Below are 13,927 nucleotides of genomic sequence, written 5' to 3' on the forward strand. Positions count from 1 at the left end.
ACAGGCAACCCAAAAGCAGCTCCGAGTGGAACCAGAGACAGGCCAGGGGGCCAGGAGCCACTAATTCTGACATCACTAAAGTCACTTTATAGCTCTGGGCTTCGCTGACTTCTCAGACGAGTTAAGAGAGGCGGGTGTGGTATTGATCGGCTATTAAATTTCCCTCCTATCTGAAATCTTCTGATTTATGGGAAGGAGGTTATTTACACAGTCTTAATGTGAGGCAAGGGTCTGATCCAATATCGTGGTGTTAGGAAAGGAAAAGAAAATTGTAAAAAGTTATTGCTTCAGGATACCTGAGGATAAATAAGTGTCATGTTTCTTTATTTTTTTTTAAGGTCAAATCAAACCAGACCTCCAAGAGGCAAGGACTTTGGGGAGAAAGCTTGCAAGATCACTTTTTTTTTTTCATGGAGGACCTACCCCGGAGAAAATGAGAGTTATTGTCTCCACTGCGATACCCAACAATGATGCCTGCTCAGGTAATTTCCCTGCACCAGAAGAGATATAAGGAAAACAACTAGCAACATTGACTCTCGTCGATAGCGAGTCAGTGCTATTAAGCTGGGATGATGGGTAGAACATTTAGCATTTTTAATTTAAAAAACATAGAGGGAAAAGGATGCAATTGTTCATTTACTCACTTATTAGTCATTCATCCACCCCTCCATTGTTTTTACTGAGCCACAGCAGGGGTGCTGTGGTAACAAAGTTCCTTCTGGACTTTCTGGTTACACCCCAGAGATAACTGAACTAATGAATATGCAGATAAATATGAGAACCCTGAGTGTGATAGTGTGGTAGGTGCTCCAGAGGCCTCTGTGAAAGCCAGGAAGAAGAGGGGAGTTGAGAAATAGCCAGGATGTAACATTTAATCTGAAGTTTCCTGAAGCATTTCTGTACCAGGTGGTCTTTGTTTTTCTCTTTTATTTTTATTTATTTTTTTGTCTTTCGGTTGTTAACACATAGATGTGTTCAATAAATACACCTTAGTTATATTCTTTGATCCATGTGTTCAATAAATACCTCTTAACTATCTTCTAGATGGGATGTTAGGTTCTGGGGCTGTAAAGACGAGCTCGTTTTCAACACAGGCTGGGTATCCCGTAGAAATGCTTGGAATCAGGAGTGTTTCAGACTTTGAGGTTTTCGAATTTGGCAATATTTATGCATACATAATAAGATATCTTGGGAATGGAACCCAAGTCTAAACGTGAAATTCATGTGTTTCATAAACACCTTATACACATAGCCCAAAGGTAATTTTATGCAATATTTTTCACGTGCCTGCATTTTGGCTGCTAACTATCCCTTGAGGTTAGGTATGGGATTTTCCACTTGTGAGATTCACATTTGTGCTCCACCAGTTTTGAATCCTGAAGCATTTTAGATTTTTGGATTTTCAGATGAGGGATGTTCTCCCTATACTACCAGCATTAAGCTATCATCAATGCTTATCACCCACTAGCTGGAAACCTTGGATAAGATAATAAATTTCTTTATATCTCGCTTTACACATCTGTATAGTGGGAATAAGGATAGATTTATTGTAAGAAATGATATATCTTAAGTATAAGGCATTTAGGATGACACACTAAACGATGTATATAGAATGATAAAAAGAACATAAATATTAGAAATAATATAAATATCTTAAGAAATATACAAAGTCTCAAGTGCTTAGCACAACAGAAAGCACAAAATGCTACCTGTTAGTGCAATTATGAATCTTTCAAGAGATCCCATTCTATTTATTTTTTTTAAGAGAGAGAGAGAGAATTTTTTAATATTTATTTTTTAGTTCTTGGCAGACACAACATCTTTGTTTGTATGTGGTGCTGAGGATCAAACCTGTGCCGCACGCATGCCAGGCGAGCGGGCTACCTCTTGACCCCTTTTTTTGTGGAAGGTGAACTGATAATTGGGTGCTAATACAAAGGGCTCCAGGACAGATAGGTACAAAAGAAGACAGTGACCAAAATAGATTCAGGGGAAGTCTTCGGAAGGAAATGATTCTGAATTGAGTTTAGGAATTTGCCAGATCCTAATTAAAAAAAAAAAGAAAAGGAAAAGAAAGGAAATTTCAAAATGAAAAAGAAAGAACAAGAGCATCCATTATTTCTTTGCAACAGGAAAGAGCAAAGGGCAAAACTAGGTGGGTTGTGGGAAGATCAGCGTGCATTATCTGCATTTTCAAGCATTAAATATCCTCTAGATGGGATCAGGGCACCGAACTGGACAAGTGCTTTGTATTTACATGAAAGCCAGAGGTGAGCCGAGCTAGAGTGTTTGTGTGTGTGTGTGTGTGTGTGTGTGTGTGTGTGTGTGTGTAGATCGACAAACACTCCCGGTCCACCCTGGACCTCAGGAAAATGAGTTTACTTCTAGGTCAACATGAAGCCATGCAGCTGGTCTTACTGAAAATTTCATTGGGTTAATGATGTTTAGATATCAGGGAGAAACAAGCTAAAAGAGATTGATGGGTAGTTCCTCGCCCTGCATTATCTCAAGGCTATTCAAGGTCCTCGGTGGAGACCAGTGGGAAGCTCCATGCATTCTGTGTAGCCAGAAGGCAGAGTGACTCACTGGCTCTATGTAAATAAAATCAATATGCTTTAGGGTATCTGGACCGGATTCCTCATAGGGTGAGGAAATCTGCTTTCAATGCCTTTTGAAAAAAATCTCTGATTTCAGTTTGGCACTAAATGACTAATACCATTTGATCATCACCGAGGTGTAGCTATAGTGAAATATGGAGGCAGCATCTTTGTGAATGGTTGAGTTTCCCTTTGTAATTTCCACAAAATGAATTAATCAGAGGTACTAGAATGTTTCTCTGGCTGGCAACTGTACTCAGTATACTGGCTGACCCTTCTGTAGGAATGCTTGTGAGACATGCTGATGAAACATTCAGCTCTGGCTTTCCACCTCCCTTTTATTTCCTGTTTGATAGCTATAGTAGTCTTTTTTCCATTACTATAATGAAAGACCTGAAGTTGGGAACTTTATAAGGAAAAGAATTTTATTTAGCTCACAGTTTTTTTTTTTTTTTTAATTTAGCATTGTAAGCTAATGCCAACATTGTATTGGGTCTAGTGAGGACATCATGGTGGATGGAATGGCAATGGTGGGAGTACATGTGGGAGGCAGAGATGACATCTTGAGACAAGAAGCCACAGCATGGGCAGTAGTTTTTTTTTTTTTTTTTTTTTTTTTTTAATAATAACTCATTCTTGTGAAAATTAACTCAGGGTCTCCTAAGAACAACCTTCCTCATTTCTGAGGCAGTGACCCAACCAACCTCCACTAGGTTCCACCTCTTGAAGCTTCTGCCACCTCTCATATTGTCACACTGGACACCAAGGGTCCAACACATGAATCCTTGAGGGACACATTCACATCCAAATTCTATCAATGCCATTAATGGATAGGAGAGAAAAGTCATGGATTGAATCTTTCTGGACAATCCTTCATGACCCACAGAAGATACTGAGATGTAGAACATAATCCATGTCTTCATTTAATGTACTCCTTTGTTGGTATCCATCTGTACACAAAAGCACTTGTGGCGTTGATGTTCAAGAGCCTCTCTGTTCTTATTTCGAAGAGCTGGACATCTAAAACATTTGTTTCTATTAATTTCTAATGGCAAAAACACTACACATGAATGGTGGAAAGAATGGAGATATGTAGGGAAACTCAAAGGAAAAACAATAAAGCCACTGATTGTTCTGTTTCCAGAATTAACATCTGCCAATCTTTTATTATATTTATTTCCAGTTCATTTCAATGCATGGATTTATAACTATTTGGGATTTTTCCCTACAGATGATTTCTAAAACTTATTTTTCATTTTATTTATCATTAGATTTTAATCTTATCCTTGGATATTCTTCTGCATATCTATATTTTGAAATTACTCATTCTATAGGTTATAGAAATAATCTGAAATATTTACATAAAATGTTTGGACAATATAGAGACCTGAGGTCTATCAGTCTTTATAGAAAGAGTTTTTACATGACGTAAGCACTTAAAAGCACAGAAAATAATGGAAAAATTTCTATTGCATTCTATGAAGTTAGCAGAGCATAGCTCAGAAAGACTGGCAAATGTAGACCATAAGAACAGAAAACAGCACACAAATATCACTTAAAAATAAATATTAAAGGAACATCCTAGGAACAATAGTGGCAACAGAATCAATATGATAAAAGAGTACTACATCTTTAAGAGGTAGGGTTTTTGTTGGTTGCTTAGAAACCTAGGGTTGATTCAGTTTTAGAAACAGGTTAGTAATAATGACTGCATAAATAATTTGGAGCAAAGGACCATAAGAAATTTTTCATATATGTTAAAATAGTTTTGAAACTTTCCTGCAAAATTTGAAAAACTATTAATCAGCAATCACAGGATACTTATTGACCAAGAAAAAGGAGATCTTCAGAAACAAACCACCAATGCCATTATTCTGGGAAAGACACCAAAGACATCTTGCACTAATGTTAATTACAAAACCAGGATGTCAGGTGCCCTCTGGACAGCCAGTCACACAGAAATACATTAAATCAAACCCCTTACTGCATATGTGCAACAACCAATTGAAAATTAAAGTAAAACCAGATATAATTAGCAAAATCAAGAAAATCTATAAAATGCCTATGAGTACATGAAGAAAACTATAAAGCTTACCTGAGATGCCTAAGCAGGGCCTCAAATAGTTGGAGCAATTCCCACCTATTATCTTATAGAAAAAACTCAATATTATTAATATGTCAAAAGTCCCCTAAACTGACCTATTAATTCCATATGGATTTTTTATTAACATGAAAAGAGCATTTTTTTTAAAAAAAAATTATAAATGATTGTTTTGAGCTGCAAATAATATGGGAAAACTATAAATGAACTATATTTACCAAATTTAAATGGAAATATATATATCTCTAGATTTTGAACATTGCTACAGATTGCACAAAATTATCTATTCCTTAATAAATCAACTTTGTCAGCTTAAATATTGAAACATGTGGTCAAACCTCACATCTGTACCCATTTCTAAACCTGCTAACAGAGCATTCCTTTGACACCATTGTTTGTATTTTTCCTGATCTAATGGCAAAGAAAATACACAGCCTGGGTTTTCTTTGCATTTCTTTGATTTCCAATAAACTAAATTCAAGGTCTTGTCTGAACTGAAGCTTTTTTCCAAATAGTTAACCAAGTTTTTAAATAGCATATCTGAAAGATCTCTGCTAAGGTGAACTGAAGATTTCACATGTATTATTATGCAATGTGCGTGTCTGTGTCACCATGGATATTATATTCTTTGCTCATTTCTATACCGATATCACATTGGTTTTAATTAAGTACATTTGACTTTCTGATACAGTAAATCTTCTTCATTGTTGTTTTAAATTTTTTTTCTTATTTATTTCCCTCCCATATCTATTATTCTGAGGAACTTCATAATTCTGGAGACAATCCTTACTTCCCACTACTATTTATCAGAGATTCCCAATAGTAACCAACACCGCCACCACCACCACAGAAACTTCTTAGATTTTAATTGTCAGTGCATTAACTTTAAAAAGTTATTTAAAGATGGAAGTATTCACAGAATTTCTTTCATAGACAAAGTTATGGTATGCTCATGTACATTTTGATTTTATGCTATCAAGCTAAATTTTTTAGCTATCTGCTTTTCTGACTTTGACTTCTTGGCATTTGGGTAGAGCACTTAGATTTTGTACTTTATTCTTTTTGCCAGATTTTTATATCTTCTGCTTCAAAATAATTTATAAGCAGATATATGACTTGTTTTTTATTTTATTAAAATCTCATTACTATTACATCTGGTCCATGACATTTGGGGGGTTGTATTAAACAATTTTTTAAGACACTTGCATATTTATTTGTTTGTTCAGATTTTCCCTCGGGGAAAAGAGTGAATTTGTATAGCTTATGCTTTTATAGAAATTGAACTTTCAAGGAGTACATATGAGTACATGCTACTGTGTATATGTATACACATGTGTAAGCAGACTATCCTCATGCATATATTCTGTTTATCTATCATCTAGCTTTCATCTGTCCTCCCTTTCCCTAGTGTAATATATTTACTTTTTCATCTTTCTTTTTTAATTTAGATTTTTCTATTTCTATTACAGATTTTTTTCTATTTAACTTGTACTATGAAGAAAATATTCTTGGAAAATCATTTGGGCCAATAGATATAGCTCTGACTCCTTTGTCACAACTGAATAATATTCCCCAACACAACTGAATCATGTTTGCTTTAAGCATTATGCTAATGAGTGACATTCAGGCTGTTTCCAAGATATTTGTAGAAGATGATCCTGAAATGAATGGTATTGTACCTGTAAGATTGATGTTTTTATTTTTAAAGATTAGATCTCCTAATGTGAGATTGTAGAAACAAACATCTATGAAATCAAACTTTTAATGGATTTTAACTAGAATATTTTTCAAAGATATTTTAGTAATTCATACTCATACCAGCATCAATGTATTAGAGTGCCCATTCATGCAAATTTTCTTAGTATGAGATACCATGGCTTATATAATTTATGCCAGTTTTGATGCTTTATTTATATTTTTTTGACTTATGATTTAAGTTGAGAATTTTTTTTAAAAAAAATATACATACCAGGCATTTGTATTTTCCTTTTCTGTGTCTTACTTGTTATAGACTTGGCCCGGTTTTCTATTGACTTGCCTTTCCCTCTTTGATTTATAGGCACTTATCATCTTCCTTTTTGATTTATAAGTACTTATGATCTTGGGGATTTGAGTTGTCATTTGAGATGCCAATGTTTGAGCAGTCCTGTTAGTTTGATTGAAGATGCATTGTCTAGTCCAATGCCTAAGAGCAGACGTTATTTTTTCTGCGAGTAACCCAAGTGAAGAAACTAGATTCCAAGTATCAATACAAAACCAACAAGCTTCCATTTCATCTTTTGTCTTGCTAGTACCAAGGCAGTATTAATCTAGTTTCTGTAACAAAACACCTGAGGCTGGGTAAGTAACTTCATAAAAAGAAGGTTATGTAGCTCCTGGAGGTCCAGTGAATGGCAAGAGCATCAGTTTGGCTTTGGTGAGGGCCACATGGTGGATAACATCACAATGGCAGGAATAGATCATATGACAAGACAGGAAGCCAAAGAGCCATTCAGGGGTCAGGCTCAGGATAACAACTTGACTGCAAACAGGTCCTTTGAGAACTACCTTAATCCCTTCTGAGGGCTGTGCCCCTAGTGACCCAAGGGTCCTCTCACTAAACCCCACCTTTTAAAGGTCCCACCACTCTGTAATATCACTACACTGGGGATCAGGTTTCCAACACATCAACCCGTGGGGGACCAAGCACATCCAAACCATACAAATTCCTAACTCAAAAAGCAGTCAAAGCTTACAACGTCTCACTGTGCTGGCAGCAGAAAGGGCCTTGGATGTGTTACTGAGAATCTGTATATTCTAAGGAACAAATTTATTCTTAGTAGTCTCACCAGTGATTCTCAGCTGGTACAAACGTCACCAGCAAGAACTTGGTGTTGTTATGTTGACTCTGCCTGCTCTTGGTACTAGCTTGATGGCCCTCACTTTTGTGGAATTTTGTGATTTTTAAATTGCCTGTGATTCTTTTGAGATTATTAGACACTCAGAGGCTGGAGTTCCCAGACCTGTGTTTCTATGGATCTTTTGAAATGACTGGTGACAGCCATTCCTGTCTTTAATTTCAGGCACAGCATGGATATATACATTTAAACTATTGCCAATCAAGATGCACCAGACTGTTGTACATGAAAGGCCTACAGACATGGCTATAGATTATATTTTAAGTGTCTCTCTCAAAGGCCCATGTTTTAGAGGGTTGGTCCTCAGCGTGGCACTATTGGCAGGTTCTAGTATCTTTAAGAAATGTGGCCTAGTGGGAAGTCTTTGTGTCATTGAGGGTATGCCCTTCAAGGGAATAGTGGGACCCAGGTCCTTCTTTTCCCCTTTTCAGCCATGAGGTGATCAACTTTGCTCCACCATACATTCCCCACCATGATATGCTACCTCACCACAGACCCCAAAACAATGGGACCGACTCCCCAGGGATTGATATCTCCAAAACTGTGAATTTAAATAAAAAGAATAAAACTTTTTGCTTTATAAGTTGATTTATCACAGATATTTGCTATAATCATAGAAAGTTGACTAACAAAGTCTTCAACTAATTTGACAATTCAGAGATTGAAGAGAGAAAACCTCACTGTAATTATGGGATATGCCAGGAGGAGGGCCTACAACCCCACAAGGATTTTCCTAGGCACCTTTACTATAATATCCATCATCATTTGCTTTTTGACTTTGAATATAGTAATTTTTTGGGTCATATAAATGGTTAAAATTTTTATGTCTTTATGGGGTTCTGAATTTCTGTAGCCTTGCTTGAGGAGATCTCTAGCACTGCATTCTTCTGACTTTTCTTCCAGTGTTTTTATTTTTATATTTGCAAATTTACTTCCTCTGCAGTTAATTACTGCAGATGGAATGAGTCTGGCTTAATTTTTGTCTGAATAGAGAACAAATCATGCTAACATCATTTGTTAAATATTATAATGTCTGAAGAACTCTTAAAAATGAAAAAGAGGTTTATTTTAAAAGTACAATGGGAGATTTGAATGTATTCCCATCGAATTTGACAAATAAAATTGCAAAATAGAGGTCGATAGTTGCATTATATTTGACTAACAGTCTATAAAATAATATACAATCAAAATTCGGCTCTTCTGGTCACATTTACATACACATGAACACCGACAGAGAGCAGGGTTGTGAGGAGAAATGGGATTCTATTTTACGTCTGTAAAAACATTCACAAAAATTTAATGATGTATTTAACCCAAAGAAAACTTTAATAATTCATCCAACATAGAAAGTTTACAGACCATATTTTTCTATCATAATCCAATAAAACTAGAAATCAACAATGGAAAGTGGACTCCAAATGATTTTTGTATAATTTGGGAAACTCACAAATAACACCTTAATCAAATCATAAGGGGAAGCAAAGTCTAAATGTAATGAAAGAGAAAATATGTCAATTGCTAAAATCTATGGGACAAAACTGAAATCTATAGAAAATCAGATAGTCACTGTCTTCAATTTTGAAAAATACTAATCCCAAGTGAACAATGTAAATAACCTCACACATTAGAAAAAACAAAGGAAAATAAACTAAAGGGGGAAAAACCCAGTAGGTTGGGATGCATAATGATATAAAGCTTAAATTGATTCACTAGAAAAGAAAGAGTTGAAAAGATAAATGAAACCAAACGTTGGTACTTGAAAAGGCAATAAAACAGACATCTCCCTGCTCATGTTGATGAGATAAAAAGCAAGGAACATCATACCATGTTAGTAACAAAGAAAGAGATATAAATATGGAAGAGATTAGAGGAAATTTTAAAGATTATTATGTGCAACAATATGGCAATGCATTTTAAAGTCTTGAAGACACAGAAGATCTCCTATTAAAATACTTACCTCTGAAATGGTCCCAAGAAGGCAACATACACAGAATAGACTGAAATGGTAATTACAGAGCTAGTAGTATTTAGAAAAGGGACTGGGCTCAAATGGTTTTGTAGAACAGAAAATTCTAATATTTATTTGAATGATTCCAGACCCTAGGCAAGATAGAAATTTCCTCATTTATGTATGTGTATTTTCTATATAGATATTATAATATATATAATAATAAAGGGCAACAGAAAAGAGAAAATAATTGTTCAATTTTACAATTGCCTGTACTTTTTTTTTTCAGTGAAGTAATATCTTATACATCTTTGAGAATTTAAAGTTCTTCAAAAAGGTATCTCCTGGTTTCTGCATTGAGTCTGTTTGGAATGAAATAATTCACTTTGATTACTTATATCTGTCTCCTTTTGGATCATTCATTCTTTTTATTTTATTTTATTAGTGCATTATACAACAGTGGGGCTCATTTTGACTCATTATGTTGAATGCATATAACATAGTTTGCTCCATTTCAATTGCACTCATTCTTCAAGAGGTCGGTCAGCCTTAGTCTTCCCATTACTGTAGGCTTGGATGTATTTTCTTGAGATCTTTAGGAGCAGACCAATAAGAAAGGAAAATTTCATTTTAAATTATCTTTGCTGTTTTAGATTCTGTGGTCCCCTGTGGGCAAAAGAGAGAGACACTCAGGTTGCAGGAGGCAGCCTGGGGAGGTGGGGTGAGGGAGTGTCATCTTCCTGGGGCCATCCTTCCATGATACCTGCTTTGGCAGCCAAAGACTGGGGCGGGCAACGTATTCTCTCCAACATGGATCCTGTGCACTGAGTGCTGTTCCGAGTCACTGACACTTCTTCTCATTGAACATAATGTCAATTTGTTTTTATTAATAAATTCAAAATCCCAACTTTGAATCATGATTCTTATTAAAGAATTTAGCTGTCTATCAAGAGGTCTTGTCAGTTGCAGTTCCCAACTGGAATAGCCTTTCTGGCTCTGCCTCTGCTATTTCCATTTCAGTCCTAGCCCCTATCATCCCTCTATTGGACACACCAAGGACCCCTGACTTTGTTGTGCTTCTCTTGCTCTTCCCCAATAAATCCCTTTACACCCAGCATCTAAGATCATCTTTGAAAAACAAATAACGTTTATGCCATTTCTAAGTTTAAAATGCTTCAAAGACCTTCAGGCACATTAAACATAAAATCCAAACTTCTCAAGACCTGCAAACCCTTTAACTATCTTGTGTGAATTCAACTCCCAAACTTATCTCATCCCACTCTCAATCTTGCTGACCTTCTTTCCATTTCCAGAATACCCTTAGGTCTATCCTGTTTCAGGGCCTTTCTGAAAAATGTACCCTTGGTTTGCAACAGTCTTCTTGATGTTTCTGGTGTGTCTAGCTTGTTCTCATCTTCAGGTCTCCTTGTTGTAATACCTGTTTACTTCCTTTCTTAGACTTTGTGACCAAACATTGTGTTTTTGTCTTCATTATCCTTTGCCCACCGTGGAAGATTTCTAAGTATGACTCTCAAGGTGGATTTTTGCCTTTGTATGATCTTCTCTTCTTTCAATTTGGGTAGAAGCTGGGAATAGTATGAGCTATTCCTATGATTATGTTATCCAGCAAAAGGGGAAGATACCTTAATGGACTTAATCTAATGACATGCTCCTAACAGCAGACAGTTTTCTCTGACTGATCTAGAGAAGGAAGTTAGAGAAAGTCAAAGCCTGAGAAGGACTGTAGGTCCCATTATTGGTTTGAAGATAGAGGGTACTGTGTGAAAAGGAATGTGTGCAGGGGCTGAGAGAGGCCCCTGGCAGACAGCCATCAAGGGACTGGGGACCTCAGTTCTACAACTACAAGGGGGTGCAAACAACCTAAATGGTTGTTTTCTTATTCTGTTTTCTGTGGCTACCACAAAACAACCGAGACGAATATGTTAGTCAGCATTCTGTCACTATAATAAATATCTTAGATAAATCAACTTATGGAGAAAAAAATTATTTTGGTTCACAGTTTTGGAGGTTTCAGTCTGTGATTGGTTGGTTCCATTGCTTTGGGCCTATGGCAGTGCATCATGGCTAGAACACATGATAGAACAAATCAATTAACTCATGACTAGGAAATTGTAAAGAGGAAGAGGACGGGCTTCAAGAGCATACCCTAGTGCCTAATGACTTCCCACTAGACACCACCTCTTAAAGGTTCTACCACCTCCTAATAGTACTATAAGCTAAGGACCAAACCTTTAACACATATGCCTTTGGAGAACATCCCAGATCCAACTGTAGCTCTGGGTAATTTGCAGAAAATAGAAGTTTACATGGTTTACTGTTCTGGAGGCTGGAAAGTCCCCAGGATAGAGTACTGACTTCCGCTGGGCATCTGGTAAGGTCTTTCTGCAGCATGATAACATGGAGGAAGATACTGCATGACAAAACAGAGCAAGCATACTTGTTGAGGTCTTTTCCTCTTCTTATAAAGCCACTAATGCCATCTTGGGGGCCTCACCCTCATGACTTGTTAAGCTTAATTATTTCCCAGAGGCCCCCTCCCAATACCATTAAGGTAAATTTGGGGATTAAATTTCTAACACATGAATTTTGCATGTGGGGGACATAATCAAACTGTAGCAAAGGTCTAAGTGGATTCTTCCCTCCAGAATCCCTAGGTAAGAGCAGAGCCTGACTGACATTTTAATTTCAGCCTTGAGCAGGGACTCCAATTTACCCTTCCAGACTTCTGACCTAGAGAATTGTATGCTATAAATAGGTACTGTTTTCAGCTGCTTAATTATTGGCAATTTGATGCACAGTGACAGAAAACCAACACATCCAGTAGAATGTGTGTTTCAGGAAGGCGAAATCTTTTGTGTTGGTTATTACTCATCCAGCTCCTGGGAGAGCCTGGTAGATGTCAGACACTCAAAACACGTTGACAGATTGGCCCCGTAGTTGATTGGCAGATGGACAAGAAGCATTAGGTGGAGAACAAAATAACAAAGTGGAGGTTCTACCATGCCTAGATGGCGATTGCTTCCTGGAGTCAGTTACATGATTGGATTAACTTTTCAGAATTTCTATTAGTTCTTCAGCCTTAACCCTTATAATTTTTCAAAATCAGTTGGGTAAACTTTCTGAATGGTGTATTCGTTGTAATAGAAAAGCAGGACATTCAAAGTCTTTCACGTTTCTACTGCTTAGTTTGGGTCACCTTGGGCAGGTCATATAAGGCTTCTGAGTCTCCATTTTTTTTTTGGTCTGAAAAATGGAGATTATGGGGATTCATAAAATAGATATATTTGCTCTTGTAAAATATGTCTTTGGCGTTACAGCATGAAGGCATTATAAGAGCCATTGTTTCTTTTCAAATACTCATTACTCTTCAAACTCCCATCTCCTCCTGCTCTGTGATAGAAATCATATGAGAATCTAATATGCCATTTTACCACAAGAGGGTGTATTTGACCTTTGCAGACAACAAAGCCTAATATTTAAAGCCTCTCTTCATAGACATGGACTTTTCAGGTTTAATATGTATGAGATCAATTCCAAATGTCATCATCAAATTATTTAGAAAAGTTATTCGTGTGTGTGTGTGTGTGTGTGTGTATGCCCGCGTGCACATGTGTGTGTCCAGGAAGTCTATACATCCTTTCCATGTGTTTCCTGATGACTGCGGAATGAGAAACATATCTTGACAACATTTCCTCCATCAAACAGTAAATCTTTGGCATTAAAAGAAGAGATTGTCCCATGAAGAGGACAAGAGTTTTCATTTGGAATCCATTAAAAACACAAAAAAATCCCAGCTCAAAAGTACTGTTGCAAAACACGTCTTGCCTTTGGGAGCAAATCGAATGGCTCACAGGTGGAAAATCTAAGACCCAGAGTGCCAAGTCCAAGGGCACCTTACTGTATAAATTTCCTCATTTGACAGTTCAGGTTGTTTTTTTCGGCTCTTCAAACTTCTTCCTATTGTTGTTTTCTTTATAGTAGAATTCCAGTTTAGATCCTCTTCTGCATGTGAGAAAACTTTTGGGTTCCATTTCCAGTGGCCTTGCGGGCTCATGCCACTAAAGGGTGATATATGCTTATCCCATTATTCTCTTGCTCTTCTTTTTTTTTTTTTTTCCCCAAAGCTAGAACATTAGAAAGTGCATAAGAGATGAGTCAGACTTTGAACATCAGTCTTTTCCTGGCCACTTACTAGTTGGGTTGTCTTGGATAAATTAAAGCTTCTAGGTTATAATTTATTCATCTGAAATCTAGAGATTGTAGTAATTGAGTCACAAGCTTTTCTGTGAGATTTAAGACATGATATGAGTGTGGCAATATACTTTTTAAAAAATGCAGTTATTTTTGGACTCCATCCAGTTTC

General features: G+C 36.6%; 1 long non-coding RNA gene across 1 annotated transcript in view; it reads left to right on the forward strand.

Annotated features, from left to right (window-relative positions):
* The first annotated feature begins 461 nt into the window (after positions 1–461).
* LOC139702457 (uncharacterized) overlaps positions 462–13,927 on the forward strand; it is a 58,951-nt gene continuing 45,485 nt past the window's right edge. The window contains exon 1 of the long non-coding RNA XR_011705095.1: positions 462–482. This is a non-coding gene — a long non-coding RNA (uncharacterized lncRNA). The remainder of the gene's footprint in view (positions 483–13,927) is intronic.

This window comes from Marmota flaviventris, chromosome 17, assembly GCF_047511675.1.
Source record: "Marmota flaviventris isolate mMarFla1 chromosome 17, mMarFla1.hap1, whole genome shotgun sequence".
Taxonomy (NCBI): Eukaryota; Metazoa; Chordata; class Mammalia; order Rodentia; family Sciuridae; genus Marmota; species Marmota flaviventris.